Here is an 18,149-nt window from a genome sequence, read left to right as displayed (position 1 = left end):
AAGGCTGGCAGGACCTCAGCAGGTGGCACTCTTCCCTCTGCATCAGCGTGGGGAGGAGCCGCTCCCCGCAGTGCACAGCATCACTCTGCTGACACATCAGCTCAGGATGCAGTGCAAAATCCAAAGCCTTGACCTCTTTTGATCACTGGGGCTTTTTATGGAGTCGTCCTTGATTCATGTATAAAAATAGTTTACTAAAGGTTCTTGAAATTTCAACTCAGATAATCTGCCTAATGAGATGTCTATCTATAGCCATGGCTCTGTAAATTATTCGTTGCTCCTTGCTCAGGCAGTGCAATCCTAGCACAACTGTACTTTGATGTCAGACATCACTGTCTTTCTAGACAATGGTGATCCTGGACTGTAGAGTTGGAGCATTTTGAGATGCAAATCCTTGTATTCTTACAGAGTGTGTTCTGTGTTGCATTGGCTTTTCAGCCAGTCAGACAGTCTGTTTGCAGAGTGAATTTAGTGAGAGCTTAAACAACTAACATAAACTCAAGGTGTAACATGGTACGATTGTACCCTTACTTTTTAATGAACTCTTTAAACGGGGAACCTGATTTGGGTGATTAAGGGTCTCTTGTTCACCCTAGCCCTTGTGCCAAAATAAAGGAAAGAGAAAGAAGTTTTGGCAAGAAATGGTTATAATGAGTTTTAATCCCCAAGCTGTACCTGTACCAAAGCCTCAAGGATTTCTTGCCTGCTTTCTTTAAGTGCTGTTTTCTGAAGGTATATCTGAAGTTTCACCAAGGACTTGCCTTTGATTTCTTGTATCACAGCAGGAATTCAACCCAGGGTCAGGATTGTATGATTCTTCGCTGACAGAGGCTTGCACAGTTGTTGACTTTGCTTAACTGAGGAGCCTCTTCTTGTTACAGTCTCTTCAGGAGTTTTGGGTAGTAGGTAGTTCTGAGTCGATTTATTGGCATTTCTCTCCTCAGGGTATATTTTTATTAAGACATATCAGAAGAATGACTTTTTCTGCTAACCACTGCTTTTTTTGTATGCATCTCTTCCACAGGGCTCCTTAAGACATTCAGCTTGAGTATACTTGTCATGTTCTACTGGGTGGCCTTTTATACTGAGACTGATTTTGGTGCCTAACTGTCCAGCTGTGTATGCCTCTGTGATGTGGAGTTCCAGGTGCTGTGAACTGATTGAAATCCCATCAGCAAGAATAGCTTGTGCCTCTTGGGAAAACAAAATGGTTTTCTCCTCCCCAGAGTCCTGGCTAGTCTGCATCATACCTGTGGCTCCATTCCTCTTGGCTGGTCTGTGTGTCATGCACTTAACTGTCCTCCTGCAATGCCATTCTCTTAGGATGAGGCAAATGAGAGCATGGTGGGTTTTTTTGATTGTCTGACACAAAGTACATTGGGACAGTGAATTTTTTCTGTTGTTGCTCAGTTGGAAGTTTGATGCCAAGCTGCCCATGCAATCACTGCCTATTGGACAAGACTGATCTTTAGTGGGAAGTCTTACAAAGGTGGTTGCAGAAGAAGTAACTCATCCTTTCTCATAGTGGCTGAAGTGGCGGTGTCCCAGGAGTGTACATCCCTAGTTTGGGTGGGTTTCTTGGGGAGTACTCTCAGAGGAAGATTTGCAGCAGGTATAAACATGATATAATCTTTTCTGAGAAATATCTATAATATCCATTAAATATCCATAATTTCCAGATCATTTGAGATACAGGCCATAGTTGTTGAAGTTCAAGATTAATTTTTTTCACAATATCAGAGATTGAAAAGGTTCAACAATAGAAATGAATTCCAAGACTTAATGCATGATCTCAGACTAAACTAAAAACCTGCAGTACGGACTAGAGTAGGTCCAGGTTCCCCTGACAATAAAGTCATCTGGGCCAATCTTGATATCAAACCACATTGATAGGAAGTGCATGTGCATGGTAGACATGCATATATCAAACAAGCCTGTGGTAGGTTTTTTCCCCTGTTAAGACACATAATACTCTAGGATACTAAAAATTATGTTAAAAAGGTCCCCTCGAGCTCCTAAATGATTACTGGTATCAGACATTCTCCAGCTCTGAAGACATCAAGGCCGTTATGGGGTAAACAAAAATTATGTGGGAAACTAAAATCATGTACCATATGGCACATCTAAAATACTCACTAATTTGAAGAGAGAGTTTGCTGAAAACAAATTTTACAGCAAACCAAGCTGTAAATTTTCTATAGTTTTGAAAAATCACCATAAAAAAAATAAGAGGACAAAACACTGAAATGTGTGCTCTGTCCTTCTTTTTGAATGAAGGTTTGACTGATTGCATTATTTTCATTGTACATAAGCAGACATGAGACCTTTTCAACTATAAACTAATGATGATTAACATTTTAGTGTAGGGACCTGAAAGAGTTCTTTAGACGTGACTGAGTTCACACCCAGCGTTTCCTGATGGGCATTTCTATAATAATACATTTCATCTGATTCTGGAATATTCACATTCCCTCCCATGTCAGGAGAAAGACAGTCACATGCAAAGAGGTGAATTGAAATATTTAAGTTTTCAGACCTGAGAAGGACACTTAGTGGTCTTCACTATCTTCATGTTGTAGCAGGGAGGCAGAAGGTCAGAATGCAAATGACTGCCCAGCATCCTCCATGAGGTCTCTCACAGTACTGAAAGGATCAACCAGGTCTTTTCATCTTCAGCCCTGCACCGTCAGTCACAAGATTGTCTTCCCTGATGTGCTGGACTCCCTTGTGTACTCCCATCAACACTTGCTTTGCTTCTTCCTACCTAACCCAGAATATACAAAATACCATTATTTGCAATACTATTTGCTCCTTCAAACTTAAAATACAGTAAGGTACATCTTGAACCTTGCTGTCTGAGGCATTCAGGGTACTGTGATAGGTGTCCCATTAAAATCAGTGTAGTTGCCCTTTTTAGTGACTCAGCATCCCAATAACATGGTTGACAGCCGGTAGCAGCTTCCCAGTTTACACCCAGCTGTGTCTGCAAAGGTTGCATTTGCAAAGCAAAGTCTTCTGGCAGCTAAGAAGATCCCTCACTCAGCTGGAGCACATGGCTGAGGGTCTTAAGGGTAACAGGTCCCCCAGTCTGACTGACAGGTACACATTTGTGGTAGGCATTTCAACACAGCAGATCCTGGGACATCCTGATTTCCAGTGTGTATCGTCTGGCAGTTCTCATTCAGTGGATCAGCAGTTCATCTCCTGGAATGGCCTGTTCTTTCTCTTTTTGGTTTTGGCTGGGGTTTTTTTGGGTTTGTTTTTTGGGGGGAGAGGGAGCAGTGTTCTTTTTTTATTGCTTGTTTTGTTATTTTCATTCTTTAGAGTCTAAAACAGGGAAAGTGCAAGCATAAATGAGGCTGCTGGGACCCACACATTTAGTTGCACAGATCAGCCATCTGCTTTGCATGCTCTACCATCGCTCCTTGTTATGCACTTATTATGGGAATATTTATTCTGTGAATGACTAGCTGTTTGCTCTTGATATGCTTCCATCTGCATATAAATTTGTTAAACCACTCCCCTTAGGCATATGAAAGTTTGGCTTTCCCTTTAAGGTGGCTATAATGATACAATTAGATTTGCTATATCATCATCAGCATGCTCAGCTCCCGCATCCACTGCAGGATGCACATGTGGAAGATGGGCTGGGAAAAACAATTTGCACAACTTCTTGGGTATGAAAAAGGTTGAGTTTTAGAGTGACGGCCAGTAGAGATGAAACCTGTGTAGGAATTTTGGAAGCCTTAGAGGTAACAATATGGTAAAAATAACTGGGGATAAGCCATAGACACATCTGGGTCTAAAGAAGGGCAGTGGATTGCTAGGAATGATGAAGGGGCCCTGTCAGATGGTGTGTGCCCCATACCTGGCAGATTTGTCTTCATTGAAACTCCCAGTGAGCTATGAGAGGAGCTATGTGAGGAGAAGACGCCATATGGGCCTTCCTTCTGAGACGATCCAGAATAAGACTGAGTTGCAGTTAAGGGTGGGAAAGACAGGTTCTGATTCCTGAATTATTTAAATTTTTCAGAGTTTCACAGTTCACGTACCATGCATGCAGGAGAGGAAAAGCAACCAAAGTAAAGATGACTTGGGATGTAGGGTTTTGTTTGCTTGCTATCTGCTGGTTTTGTTTTGTTTTTCCTGCAGCAAATGACTCAAAATTACCGAATAGGTAGTATTTTCTCACTAACTCTGCTCCTCTTAAATTCTGACTGAATCCTAAGAGACAAGGCCAGATCTTCAGCAGTGTCCATCACATTTGGCATATGGTACCACTTTTCTTGACTAGCTTGAACTTCCAGAAATCATGTGCTTTTGAAAATCATTATCCTTCTCATGCTAATCAATATGGTAGCATTTTGTCTTCAAAAAACTTTATCCCAGAAGCATGCATGTTTTAAGTGCTTGCCAGAGACCCAGCTATCCCTGGGGAAATTATGTGTTCAGGCATATCTCACTTTAAATAATTTTTAAAATAAACAGTTTGCTTTGTCTTGTATATGAGTTATGCCCGTAATGACTTCTGATTCTGAGTTTCTTTTCTCAGCATTTCCTCCCCCCAGAGTTTTCCTGATGGTAATGCTGACCAGTGTGGGAATGAGCCTATGTATTTACCTGACATTTTGCCAATGTGCTGTTATGCTGCTTTTTATATTGAAAACGAAATCCCTGAATCTCTCATTGTGAAGATCAAAACCTACTCCTCAGCAAAGCATACGGTAGATCAAAATCTCGGTTTTGGGGATGGATATAGCCAGGCAGTGAGCACTGGGCTTTTTGGGGAATGCACAGGTAAAACATAAGGCACAGTGGCATACTGAAGGCAGTTCAGTCCCTGAACGTCCTTCAGCACAATGAGCTCCAGCAGGCTTTGGCACAAAACTGCAAGAGCTTTGAAGAATGCAGCAACTCTATTGATGGCTGTGGTGAAGGCATCTATTTTCTCTGTTTTGCCCACCTTATCCAAGGAACTCTTATTAAACCGTGCATATTGAAAGACAGAAGATACATCAGGGATTTTCAGTTATAATGGCTTTTATTGTTGAAGATCATCTTTGTTGTTGTTGTTGTTGTTTTACCTCCCAAGAAGATGTTGGTTAGAATTGTGGCTTGTTTGTTCTGTTTGATTCATGGCTTTTGAGTGAGTATATTGATACACTACATCCTATCATTAACTGTTCTTCTGAAGGTTTTTGCAAGTGTTTTGCAAATCATTGCTACATTATAGGCTCACTGTTGGGACCAGTAATTTAAGACATGCACTTGCAACTTAAAATTGCTTTGCATGTAATGGGAAAGCAGGCAAAATTGTGGCTACTTGAATATTTGAGAACAGTGTTGTCAACCTGGTGTAAGAAGACACTGCAAATGAAGGCTTTAGTTCTAGTCCTGCAGGTCTGGGGATACATTTGTTCCCGTGGAGCTTTGCAGGATTCCTTCCACAGGAATTTCTCAAGGCCTCAGAGCACAGAGCCTGGGGAGAAGTTCAGCAGCATCACAGGCACCTAGACCATAGGTTCCCAACTTTTACATCCCTCACTGGAGTATATTGATAATGTATTGTGTCCTGTTTCATCTCTTCACTAAAATCTCTCTCTGGTCTACTGTATGTCTTCTTTACAACTTTTCTTGTTCCATGACTGCTATCACATCCATTCTGCATCCTTACTTCTCCACTGCCAGCGTTGCTGACAGATCCAGGACTGAGAGTGAGGTTAAAAACCTGACTTTATTTGCCTAACATCACACAGAGCCACTGGCTTGTCTCTGTACCATGCTCTCATGTGATTATGATGTAGCAATATGTAACACAGACATCCAACATTGCTTCACAAGGATCTGTATGGATCTGATCTCTGTACTTCATCTGTGACATGGTCATGAGTCACCACTCAGGTCCAACTCATCCCTCAGGAAACTCAGAATAGGAGTCCTTCACATTTTAACTCCAGTGCAAATGATTTCATGGATATGGAGTCAGTTTATTCACAGTGGAAAATAATTTATTTATGTTTAGTTAATGTGCTGCTTCAGAGAAATTAGAAATAATTGCAGAATAATCAGAAAGAACTTGCTGGCAGATGAAAAAGCTAATTTGTGTGAAAATCAAGAGCAAAAATATTGTTTAAGTAGGCTGTATTTTCTTTGGATACATGTACCTCAGCATAAGAATTTCATTTATAACATTTGATATAAATAGTGTGATAACACTTCACAGAACCTCCACTTATCAGGGGAATTCCAACTTCTTACAGAAACTGAAGCATGCTGGTTGTCATGCCATCTTTGTAAATATTTTATGTTGGCTTAAGACTCAAGGGCAGACATCTATTTTTACTTAGTGTTTGTGAAGAATTATGAACCTAAAAATCGTTTGGTATAAAACATTTAGCAGTAGCAAAGCCAGTTCAAAGCTGTCTCTGGGAACAGAAATTGCAGAGTGGCTTGTTTGTTTATTTTTATATTATACTTAATGTTTGCCGTACTTCTCTGGCAAACATGTCTGTAATAAGTAGTTGTTCCAAATAACAACATGCATTCAACGAAGTAGCTTGGAAGTCAGTATTCAGAAAGTAGAGCCTTCCTTTTCCCTGAAAGCAACTGCTTTGCGTTGACATCTTTAGCAGTAGCTTGCTATTTGTACTCCATTTTTTTTTTTCAGCTGCAGCTTAGTATTGCCTGCCTGCCAAAATAGTAGAATTCATAGACTGGCAGAGACAGTGCATGCTGTATTGTCTGGTGTCCCAACAAAATTTCCTGGATATCTACTGGTTTCTCAAATAAATTATATAAAACTTCTATTTGGGTCATAATCTGAAGTTCTTAAAACTACAAAAAATGTGTCATGTGCTCATGATTAAACTGAGAAAGTTTAAGAGCTAAAGACTATTACTGTGCAGATCAGCGGGGTAAATGTTGAGCTGCCTGAGCCATATGGCCTGGCTCCTCAGCTGCATTCATGTGTTTGCACACAGGCCAAAGAGGTTCATTCAGACACTTACATTTACCCAGAATTAATATTGATTTTGAAATTCAGTTTTCAAGAATTTCATGCTCTTTCTGTATCCCTGGCAGGCTCTGAAAGGCAGGCACATTACCAGTGTGCATGGCCATACCTACTTGTCAGCTTCTGCCTGTGTGAGCGCCGGGCTCGACTCGGTGCTGCTGCAAGAGGCCGGTGTGTGACATCAGTACTAATTAAGTTTGAATACAGAGCTATGTCTGAGAGCCAAAGGAAGTGCAGGAAGGAAGCTGAGTGTCAGTGAGTCATGTCAGATGAATGCATGGCAAGCAGTTATTGATAACATACAGCCAAACCACAATGTTGATTTTGGAAGATTTGGCATGGGAACTAAAAGCAGCATCCTGACCTCAGCTGCGATTTGTTTGTATTTAGATTTCCAATAATGCTGTTTTGGTTTATTTGGAAGAATTGTTTCTTTTCAGATACTCTGTCTTTATTTATCTCACAGTTCTTGCTAGAATAAGGACCCTCAGGGACTGGAACGTTTAATCTGTGTGAACGAGGCCTCAGGATTTTTCTGAAGACCATTTTCTGTGTGAAGGAAAAATGTCTCTTTAGTGGCAGGCACCCTGCCTTGTAATTTCCGTTGTGTGAGCTTGGACATCTGTGTGATTACCCTCTGGGAACACTTGCAGCTTGACACACATGCATCTAGTCTAGCTATTTTTAATCATTGCTTTTCAAGTGTCTGTAGTGAGTTTGGTGACATGAATGGGAATAGTGTTTTCCAAATTTGGGTCCTTTGGTATTTGCTTTTTGTAGTTCCTCAACCCCACTAAAATCTCAAAGTATCATAAAGGTTAATCACTTCCAACTGTCCAGGAAACTTCATTTCTTGAAAATATTACAGTGCCCACAGAACTTGAATGTAAAGCTGGATTTGAAGAAATAAGAAATATCAAATTTCTGTTTTAAGTAGCCATAGTTATTTAAGAACACGACATACCAGGAAACAGGTAGTCTTTGGGCTTTTTAAAAGTTATTTTCAAATTAAAGTATGATTGTTTATGGTTTTGGCTTAATTTATAGGAAAGATGATAGTTCTTAATCAGCAACAGTTACTATGATAGTGGTTCATCTTGCTGGAGAGTGTTTTCATTTTACTTTTTGGGATAAAACTGATCCCAGGTAATAATCTTTTCCTTACTTATCCCATCCTGTCACAGCTCCAGGGACTATACCTTATTGCAAGAAAAACTTCTGTACCGCATCTCCCATTGTCAGTGTGTGAAGTAATTGTAAAGCAAGACCTGAAGAGTAATGATCTACTTCGGGTCCCAGCTTTCTAAGTGACTCTTAGTTTAATCAGTAAAAGACACTTGAAAAAGCACAGCACGGTATTTGGATTCATGAAACAGTATTTTAAGAGAGGCTACAGAAGTAAAATTTGATGATAATAATCTCATTGTACTGATCAAGTCATGAAGAATACCTGGTATTACAAGTTATAAACTGGTTATTTGAAGGTTAACAGGCTTTAAAGAATTCCTGTAAGCTGTATTTCATTTCCTTGGCCACAGTGTAGGATCAGGTAGATCTATGTCACCTCGGAGAGATGTTCATATACTCTCTTCTTGAAGACCTCTGATGACGGAGACCCCTCAATCTCACCGTGCAACAATTGTTCCACCATATTTTAACACTAGAAAGTTCATTCTTTAAAGTGTAGTCTGAAGTTTCTTGCACGTTAAATTAATTTCCTCTTGTCCTCCTCAGCTGTAGAAAAAAGATCTTTCCTTTGTTGTTATAACATACATTTGGAAACTACTCTCAGGTTTCAGCCCACTCTTTTCTAGATTAACAGTCCTACTTCATCCAGTTTTCCTTTGTAATTAACATTTTCTATATCCATGGTAATTTTTTGTTTCTCTTCTCTGGTCTATGCTCTTTTTGACATGCATTGCCCACAACTGAATTCTTCAGATAAATGCAGTTCAATAGGAAGCACATTAAAGTTCATGGAGCTCTATCTGACACAGGAGACTCTTAACTCACAAAAGCTAAATCCCTCTGGATTCAGCAGAGACACTGAACTAAATGCTTCTTTGTGAGAAAGAAGTGCAGTTCTGCCGCTCAGATATACCAAACTTTACTGCAGGGATCATTTTCCTCATCCATCACTTCAGTCATATTCTTTTTTCATTCCCCAAGCCATGCCTCTGTCTTTTGCTGTATTAAACGTAAGGTCTTTATTTTCACTTGCAACTTCTTTAATAGCCTGTTCTTTTCTTATCATGTACACTTCTTGGCATACTCGCTCACCTTCCAACTCTCCATTCCCCAATCCCAAATTCCTAGATTTAGAAGTTCCTTTGTGATCTCTCTTAGTTGGGGGCTCACACTTTAGGAAAATTCTTTGTAAACAACCAGAGTGCAGCAACCTTCCTTTTAAAGCCTTCTTAAAACTCTGTTTCTGCAAACCTAGGTGGGAGCTGGGCCACTTGTACACCACACAAGGCAGTGCACCAACCCAGCACAGCTGTGGTGCTTCTTTTTCTCTCTGGTATGCACGCATGTTGTCTCATCTCTCCTTTACACTTACGAGAAAAGCTTTTTGGAGTATAGGCCATGATTTATGTATCAAATGAGAAGTACTTCACACAATAGATTGGTCTAGAGTTAATATGATAATCCTGTCAACAATACTGGTAAATGTGCTAGAGAGATATGGCCCTTTGCAGATCCTGCTCTTTCTTGTACAAGGAGCCAAGTATTTCTGAGACAACTCCTATATCTTCACATATGTTTTTCCAACCCATAGAATTATGCTTTAATAGTATTTCCACAGAAGAGCAAGGTGAGCCAAGGACCGGTCGTTACGGAGGCTTTTCCATGTAATTGAGTGGTTCAAGAAAACATTATGAGAGATTATCTTGGCAAAGGATGTAAATGTGAAGAACAGCTGGTAATCCCATGAAGATCCTGCTCATCTATAAATTAATACATGCCACTGGGGATACTGACAATTTGTCTTGGAAGTGAAATGGTTGAGAAGAGATTTTGGCACTCAATCAGCAAAAGATATGACACTCATAAAAACAGAACTATATTTATGACACAGTAGAGCAGTTAATTGGTTTCGGATATATTTATATTTACAAGCATCTATTTCTGATATCTATGTGTGTGTGTAAAAATGAAATTTCATTCCATCGGGAGAGAGAGAAAACTTCCTTTGTTAACTTTTCAGAAGAGTGTGGCTTGTACCAAAAGAGCTCAATAAAACGTGTTTGCCATTTTGAGGGGCTTTTCATTGAACAAATGGTTTTCTTACAGCTCTCCTCCTCCGCTGCTTCAATTTTACAGCATAATGAAAACAAGACGCAGCAAACTGTAAGTGAGGTAGGATCAGAAGAATAGTTTTAGAGGGGTAACAGCTGAAGACATTGCTTAACAGTTAACTGTTAACTGGAAGGAAGGCCAGAAGATGTAAGTGTTTCTCATTTACCATGCATATGTAGATATGCACATAGACATAAAGAAAGAATGGTTGCTAAATATGCACTGGTGCCATAAATATGTGTGTGGGTAAATAGGTAAGATAATCGGATATCCAGAAAACTAAATTTGCTTTATGTAGTTAAATTTAATGTAGATTTGTTGCCAGTAGACTGTCAACTTTGCTATGTGTATATGGGAGGCTTGACACTACCTATTTTACTGTTATATGGTACACAACACCTGTGTGCATCCTTCTATACAGGGACTCCCAAACAGAAATAAGGTAGTTCTATGTATGTACTAGTGAATCCCTTCAAATTAATACCCATCTCTATATTCCCTGTCTTGCTTCTTCCTAGAGTACGTACTCTTCCACAGAGAAGCCCTCTCCACTTATTTGATGCAGATCCCATTTTTTCAGCTTAGGAAACCTATTTTCATCACCAAATTAGGGTTCAGTGCTCTCAGTCTTGCTTTTATATAGCCCTACCAAAATCAAAGAGTTTTCATCTCTATATTTTGTATCTCACTTGTCTTCAGGTCTGGTCTTCTTCATTACCTCTTCTCCCAGGTAACAAGTGACAGGATGAGAGGAAAGGGCTCCAAGTTGCACCAGGGGAGGCTTAGATTAGATATTGGGAAAATCCTTTTCACAGAAAGGGTTGTAAAGAATTGGAACAGAGAAGTGATGGAGTCACCATCCCTGGAAGTATTCCAAAAAAAGTGTGTATGGATATGGATGAGAACATGGTTTGATGGTGAACATGATGGTGGTCCAGGGTTGAACAGTTGGACTTGATGATCTTAAAGACGTTTTTCAATCTTAATGATTCTATGATTTGTGTTATCTTGTTTCTGTAAATGATGGTTAGTTGATTTTATTCTGTCTTATTTTTATTACAAGAAAAACAAGAGTCTGGTCACTGGTTTTTTTATGGTGAATTTTATACAGTTACGTTTTTGCAGTATTTTTATGTGTTTGATACTTTTTTAATGTAAAAGCGCCTTTTTATTGAGTGAGGTATACAACAGCTCCAAATGTTCAGGCTTTGTAGCTAAGAAAGAAAAGAAGCACCAAAGGGAGTGCTACAATTTTCTTCTAAGTAGTTATTTTTTCCTACTCCAGATTCCAGGCTATGACTAGGCATGGACTGAATTGTGATCCAGATTGTGACTGTTTCCTTTGTGGTCAAAGGCAAAGATGCTTCTGATTGCAGACCTGCATCCCAGTTTCCATCCTGTAGCCTCAGGAAAAAGGGAAAGGACAGCCTCAATTTTACTCTTCCTTCCTTTGAATATCTAGTGGCATTTCCAACAAAGACAATCCATTCTGTACCTGAGAGGAGTATCATCTATCCCTACATCTGCTATTCGGTTCAAATAGCCTGGGGGCTTTCTAGAGTTACTGAAATCATTCTGTGAAAGCCCTCCTGAGGTCTTTTGATACAGCATCCCAGATTAAATTGATATGCTGCATCTGCCTGCTCTGACCTATGCAGTGATGCTGATGGATAAGACTCTATTTCTGTTAGTTCACTCCCTTTAGCAAGCCCTGGCTTAAGTGCAGCTTCTGCTGTGTGTAATGGCATATGCTGCCAAACGTGACTCACATTTTCTCTTCATTCCCTGGTACAGCAGGCTCTCCAGTTGCTTCTCAGCATGAGGAGCAAACTTATTTCTTAATTAAAAAAACAAACAAACAAATTGGCAAGAGCCCCAGACATCTAGATGTTTCGAGTAAAAGGCTGTGCTCATTAACATTTCTCCAGTAGAGAATAGCAAATTTCCAGACCATGCTGTCTAGGACGGGATCCTAACACTGTGAAACTATATGGCTCTGAAGATAATACCCGTCCAAGAATAAAAAGCTTTTCTATCACATTTTCCTTGCCGTCTGTCCTGGATGTATGACATACCATAAGCACGATAGTGTAATGCTTTCCTTTTTTAGAAGGAAAGACAGCAATGATGGAACTGCTCTATGAGATTTAGTTTATTGTATGAATTTTCTGTAGTATAGGATGTCCACTCTTGTCTTCTGGACAAGATTGTCTGAATAGCTAGTAGAGCTACCACTGCCAGAAACTCTGCCCACATCTATTTACTACATTTACAGTTTCCAGCTTAGCCTCATTGAGGGTGTGCTGGAAAGATGAAGAATTCCTTTTGTTGCAGTATCTTTCTTCCCCGTTCCCCTTCTTCTGGAGAAACCAGGCTGTTCTCTTCTGCTCATCTTGTGTAGTACTGCCCAAATGGGATAGAACTCCTGTAATTTCAGAAATAAAAGGTGCAGAAGTCTGTTCCAGCCACCAGCAAGGAAGAGGAATGGAGGTTCTGTTAAGTCTTTCCTTTTCATCCAGAGCCCTCATGCAGTTCTTCTCTGGAAGGTTTCAGAGCCCACCACAACAGCCTTCAGGAAGCACATTGTTGTCTGGTTGGAGGAAATGTGAATGTAATTTGCAGTGAAATGCACTTCAGAGTACCTGCTGCCCTCTGCTTTACCGAGCAGTGGTAGAAAGGACACTCCTGCATGTGTTTGAAAGTTGAATCCAGCCCCAACTACTTTGTTTGCCACCATCAGATTATCTCATTTGAGCTCAGAGAGTGTAAGCAGTTGAACTAAACTGTCTCACACTTGATTTTGTTTCGGATCCATGTGAAGTAATAGGGAATACCAGCTCTTCTGCTTCAGAACCAGAGTCTGTTTCCAGGCTCTCTATTCCTTTTGTTTGCATTGGGCCACCTTGCATTGCAAATCTACTTCTTCTTAGAGACCTGAGAAAGCCAAAGCAAAATGGTATGAATGTGATTAGGTTAGTCTAGCATGGTCCCATAAAATTCGCGTTGGTAACTGCACTCAAACTGTTTCCTTATGCATCTTACCTGCCAAGCACAGAAAGTGGCTGGAAAGACAGTTCAGTCAGGGCTAGGATTTGATTTCTGAGTGGGGCCAATAAATCTAAAAGCAGTTCTTTTAAAGAGTCTTTGCTTTATATTTTTTTTATTTTCCCTTTCCAGTTAGGTCTGCTTACATAATCTCTTCTTTGTCCTGTATTCAATCCTCATTAAATTTCTGTTAGATTTTTATTTATACTTTACTCATACCAAAATATAAAACAAAGTTTGGAGAAGTAGATTTGGGGAAGAAAGCCGTCATTTAGGATCTCTTCCCATTTCAGTCTGTAGCTTGGGTTCCTCATTGCTCATCCCAGCATGCAGAGCCCTCATGGGCTGGCAGCTGTTGTGGTCCGTGCATCCCGGTCACTCTTGAACTGATTTGAAAATTCCTGCCAGTGGCAGGAACCAACAGGCAGATTGGCCTGGTATTAGGTCCTGAGCTTTGTTATAAGCAGTTGCCAGGTTTGTCTGTTTCTGCAGTGAGTTTTGGCTCCATTTCCATCTCGGAGAAATTTTAAATATTCTTTTTCAAAAGTTGGCATCACTGATACCAGAACAGAGTACTTTTTGTAGCACTTGATTTGATTTCTGTACTTTAAGTTGTTTTCTTTCCTCTCAAATGACTGTACTCACCTACTGATAAAATTCCTTTTCCACAATCTTTGATTAATAAGTAACATGGACTGTGCTGGCTTGGAAGGAGAGGATTCAGAGCAAAGTGCTGCATTTTAATATGAAGTGAAATGAATCTATTTGCACAAAATTATGTGGAAAGAATACACCGCCAAGAAACCACATCATTGAAATACGCTCTTCTGCTTCTATTAGTTCGATCTGCAGGCTTGCTAATTCTAATTTATGTAGGCTTAAGGTGACTTGTTTCTCAATGTAGAGATATCCATCCTGCATATGGCACCATTTGAATGCAAAGATCCACCCCTGGTGATGATGATTCAGTACTGTACTGCTACAGGTTTTCTCATCAGTGGCAAAAAACCATGACATTATTTAGTTGGCTTTAAAGAGAAAACATGTGTGAAGTAGAAGGTATAGAAATTACAGAGATGCTGCAAAGAAAAGAGAAATTAATTAAAACGAACAAAAAAAAGTAGGTCAATTTTGGCCTAACTTTGTTCAAGTTGTTCCTTTTAAGTATGAAGAGCAGAGAAAATAGGCAGATGGGAGTACAGAAAAGGGAAATAAGCCAAAGTGATTAGCCTAGTGACCTTCCTTTATTTCTGGTGGATTTTGTATGTATGTGCACTGTGCCATTGTTTCTGATGAATAAAATTAGCATACTCAATTTATATCCTAAAAGAAGCCTAAATTCAGTAATTTTCTCAGTACTGCAGTTCCAATTTAAGGTGCAAGTTTTAACTTTGGAAATTACTTGTGGTACTTATTTTTCTATATTTTGCATATTTATGTGTTCAGATTGAAGATACCTAAAAAAAGAGAATAATAGTTTTATAAAATAGCATTAGGACTAATTAAGAAAAGAAAATAGCTCAGAACAGTGGCATTCTCCTGGGGTTTTGTTCATATGCCATTTTTAAACAATAGAACACTGAGTCACTCAGTAACAGATTAGCTTATTCATCAGCTTTCTAAGAGCTAAATTTCAATGGATTTCTTCCCTTTCTTATATTCTTTCAAATTATTTATATAAAGGAAGGTTTTCACTATGTTGGTAAGGGTTTCCCAAGAACTTTCCAACTAATGCTTAGTTAAACAGATTGAGTAGAAATTTATACTGTAATTAGTTTGATGAGTGGATTGTGTTGCACAGACCATATTACCTAGAGTTTTCTACTAAGGAAATAAGGAAATGAAAAATGAAGGCAAAAAATATTGAGGTACTTCACTTGCGGCTGTTATTTATTATTTTAAAACATCGTTGTAATTAATGATAACTTTAAAGCACCTTGTAGTGTTCTGTTTAACTCTTCTTTGAATGTTTGCTAGGCATTTTGGGAGGCTTGTTATTTGGATGAGATCCACACTGTCTTTTTTCAGGGTGGCCAGAGACAGAAATTTCAAAGGGCATCAATATAGCCTGGTGAGTAGGCTTACATGGAATATGCTGCTAACAATATGGGACTTAACCTCCACCCAGAAGACTTGGCTCCTGTGTAGAAATAGGTTTATTCAAGCAATTTCATTTCAAAAACGCAGTGACTTGAAAAATAATGAATATGGATATTTCTGATACCCAGAAAGGTGTATGAGTTCTTTTGTCTCTTTGCTAAACACTAGCATTCAAAATCTGTAGAAATGTATGCCACAGTATAATTTCCTGTTGCATGAAAAATCTGTTTCCTATTCCCATTTTTTAAATTTGTGGCTTTGGATGTTGGTGTTCTGGGGTTACAAATAAGACAGAGGTCTTGATATACCTTTTATACATACGCACTTCTGAACATCTCCTATGCTATAATTTCCTCCTAGGAACAACCACTCCTTTCTTTTCATGCTCTCTCCATAGTTTTTTAAAACTCTGAGTGGTTCCTCTCTTAATCCTCTCAAAAGTTTGTGATCCTTTTGGGAGATGATCAATGCTTCCATGATGTCCTTCATGACACTGCACACTAATTCACAGAAAGACATTTGTTATCAGTGTTATTCTCCTTTCTTTTCTGTGTGTATTCTAATATCTCATGAGCTTTTTTTGGCTTGAGCAAGCCAGAGAGTGGAGTATCATTGAGCTGTCATGGTGTCAGACTGCTCCATTTATTTAGGAAATAAACAGACTCTTCTTGCTGTAGCTATCCCAGCTGCAAATGTTTCCATATTGTCCTATGCTTCACCACGTGGTCAGTTACTACTTCCCCGGGTCTCATTTTCAAGCTGCTCATTTAAGATGTTGTAACCTGTTTTGGCTGCAGTGGTTTTAATGGTAGGTCTTGGCAAACCTGCTGCCTTTTCAGTGGAAGAGGTGATGGAGGTGCCTGCAAGAACTGTTCCAACAGCAAATCCTGGGGAGATGAAGGGGGGAAGTAGGCGTACGTATGAGGAGGGCAGGGTCTCGAGATGGTATCTGAGTAGCAGGGACCAGGACCTGCAGGAGGAATGTCACAAGAGCAGAGAATGTGCACCAGAATACTAAGGCCATTTACCAGCCTCTATCACATTATTTTGCATTACAAGGCAACAACACCTCTTATTTATCAACATCTTTTCTGCCAGTTCCTCTGGAATTCACTTGTTGAGCATTCAGTGAATATGTTGATAAGGGCTAGCTCTGCTACATGAATCCAATCCTAAATTTCAGATTGTCAGAAATACAAGTGTTTTGAAAAACTTATAAAAATGTCTACTGTCTCCTTGGAGGCAGCTTTGATACCAAGTATATGTTTTTCACTGAGATGTATTTACACTGAAGAAAGCAACTTGGCATGAGCGACTTTACCTATTAACATCTACTCTCACATAGTCTTTTCACACTTGTTGATGCTGTTACATTTTTTTGTCTGGTTCAAATTTTCCACATTTATTAGGTATCTTCTCTAAACCTCAGTACTGACTCAGAGGTCAGAAGTACCACTGCAGACTTTCATGGGACTATTCAGTGAGGCAAGACAAGTGCTGCACAACTGCAGTTCTGTGGAAAATGATGTTTCTACAAAGTGCATGTGATTTTTTTTTGACTTCTTACATGTAAGGAGAGGTGGTCATCCTCTTTAAAGGCAAAACCAGGCACATTTAGAGAGTGCTTTATTCAAAAGTTTATTCTGTGAGATGACCAATACCCCATACAGAATGACTGGCTCAGCTGTAAATGTTTGCATTGTAGACACCTATTACCAGATGAAATCAATCCCACATGTGCAATGTACTGTTAGATTAACTTCAACTTTTGTTACAAGTGCTGAAATCTAACATCTCGATGACTTGGAATATAAAAGCACTTCTTTTCAGTTAAATATACAAATGAATCACACATTTTCAATATTGGTTTGGGGTTTTTTCATACCTTCCATTATTTTGATTCTTTGTTATTTAGGACAAAAATGTTGCAATGGAAATTCTGATTTTCTCTTGACTCCTCATTTTCATTTATTCTATTCTGGTTTTGAACTGAGTCTCTTCTGTGCAACTGCCTTAGCCACTACTGAGGACAGTCATGTTCTGTAACAGGCATCTCCCTGGGAATAAAAGAGTTTGGGCTACCAGGAGATGTCCCTTTGCAGAACAGATTTTCAGGTGACCTGCACTTTATGTTCCTAGCCCTCTTTATGTTTGTTTAATTAACCACTAAAAACCAGTATTACTTGCTATATTTCATATATCTTCTCCAAAACTAAAAAGGCAAAATCTTATTTATGATCTGCAATTATGAGCTTTATGCTTTTGGTTTTGGTTTTTTTACCAAAATGAAACATAATGAATAAAATCAAGCAGTAAATAGCCTTAACAACCTGCTTTGCTAATTCAAATTAATAATGTCTTCCAAAGTATCACTGCATCAGTATTACATTTGTTCAGTATTTTGAACTTCTCCAGTAAAGCTAATTGATTCTGAAATGCCAGACCAGTAAGATTTACTGATTGTTTCCCCTGCAAAACTGTTAAGGTAGCCATGCTTTTTTTACAACCATGTCAGCATCTCAAAACAAATTGAGAAGACTCTCAGGGGTGACATATTTAGCTGCATAGTGTCAGCTATTAGATAAAGGCAGTGACAAGGATAGCGCAGTTAAACACCTACAATCTAATTACATTGTCCGGGAAAATTAGATGTGTATGAAAACACAGAAGTTATTAGAGTAATGTACGAGTT

At 39.2% G+C, this 18,149-nt stretch overlaps 1 protein-coding gene across 6 annotated transcripts in view; it reads left to right on the top strand.

Moving 5' to 3' along the window:
- Positions 1-18,149, top strand: part of STARD13 (StAR related lipid transfer domain containing 13) — a 329,767-nt gene that overhangs the window by 128,940 nt on the left and 182,678 nt on the right. The window lies entirely within an intron of this gene.

Source organism: Corvus hawaiiensis, chromosome 2 (genome assembly GCF_020740725.1).
Source record: "Corvus hawaiiensis isolate bCorHaw1 chromosome 2, bCorHaw1.pri.cur, whole genome shotgun sequence".
In the NCBI taxonomy this organism is placed as follows: Eukaryota; Metazoa; Chordata; class Aves; order Passeriformes; family Corvidae; genus Corvus; species Corvus hawaiiensis.
Note: the sequence above shows the minus strand (reverse complement) of the source record. Positions and strands in the feature narration are given on the sequence as shown.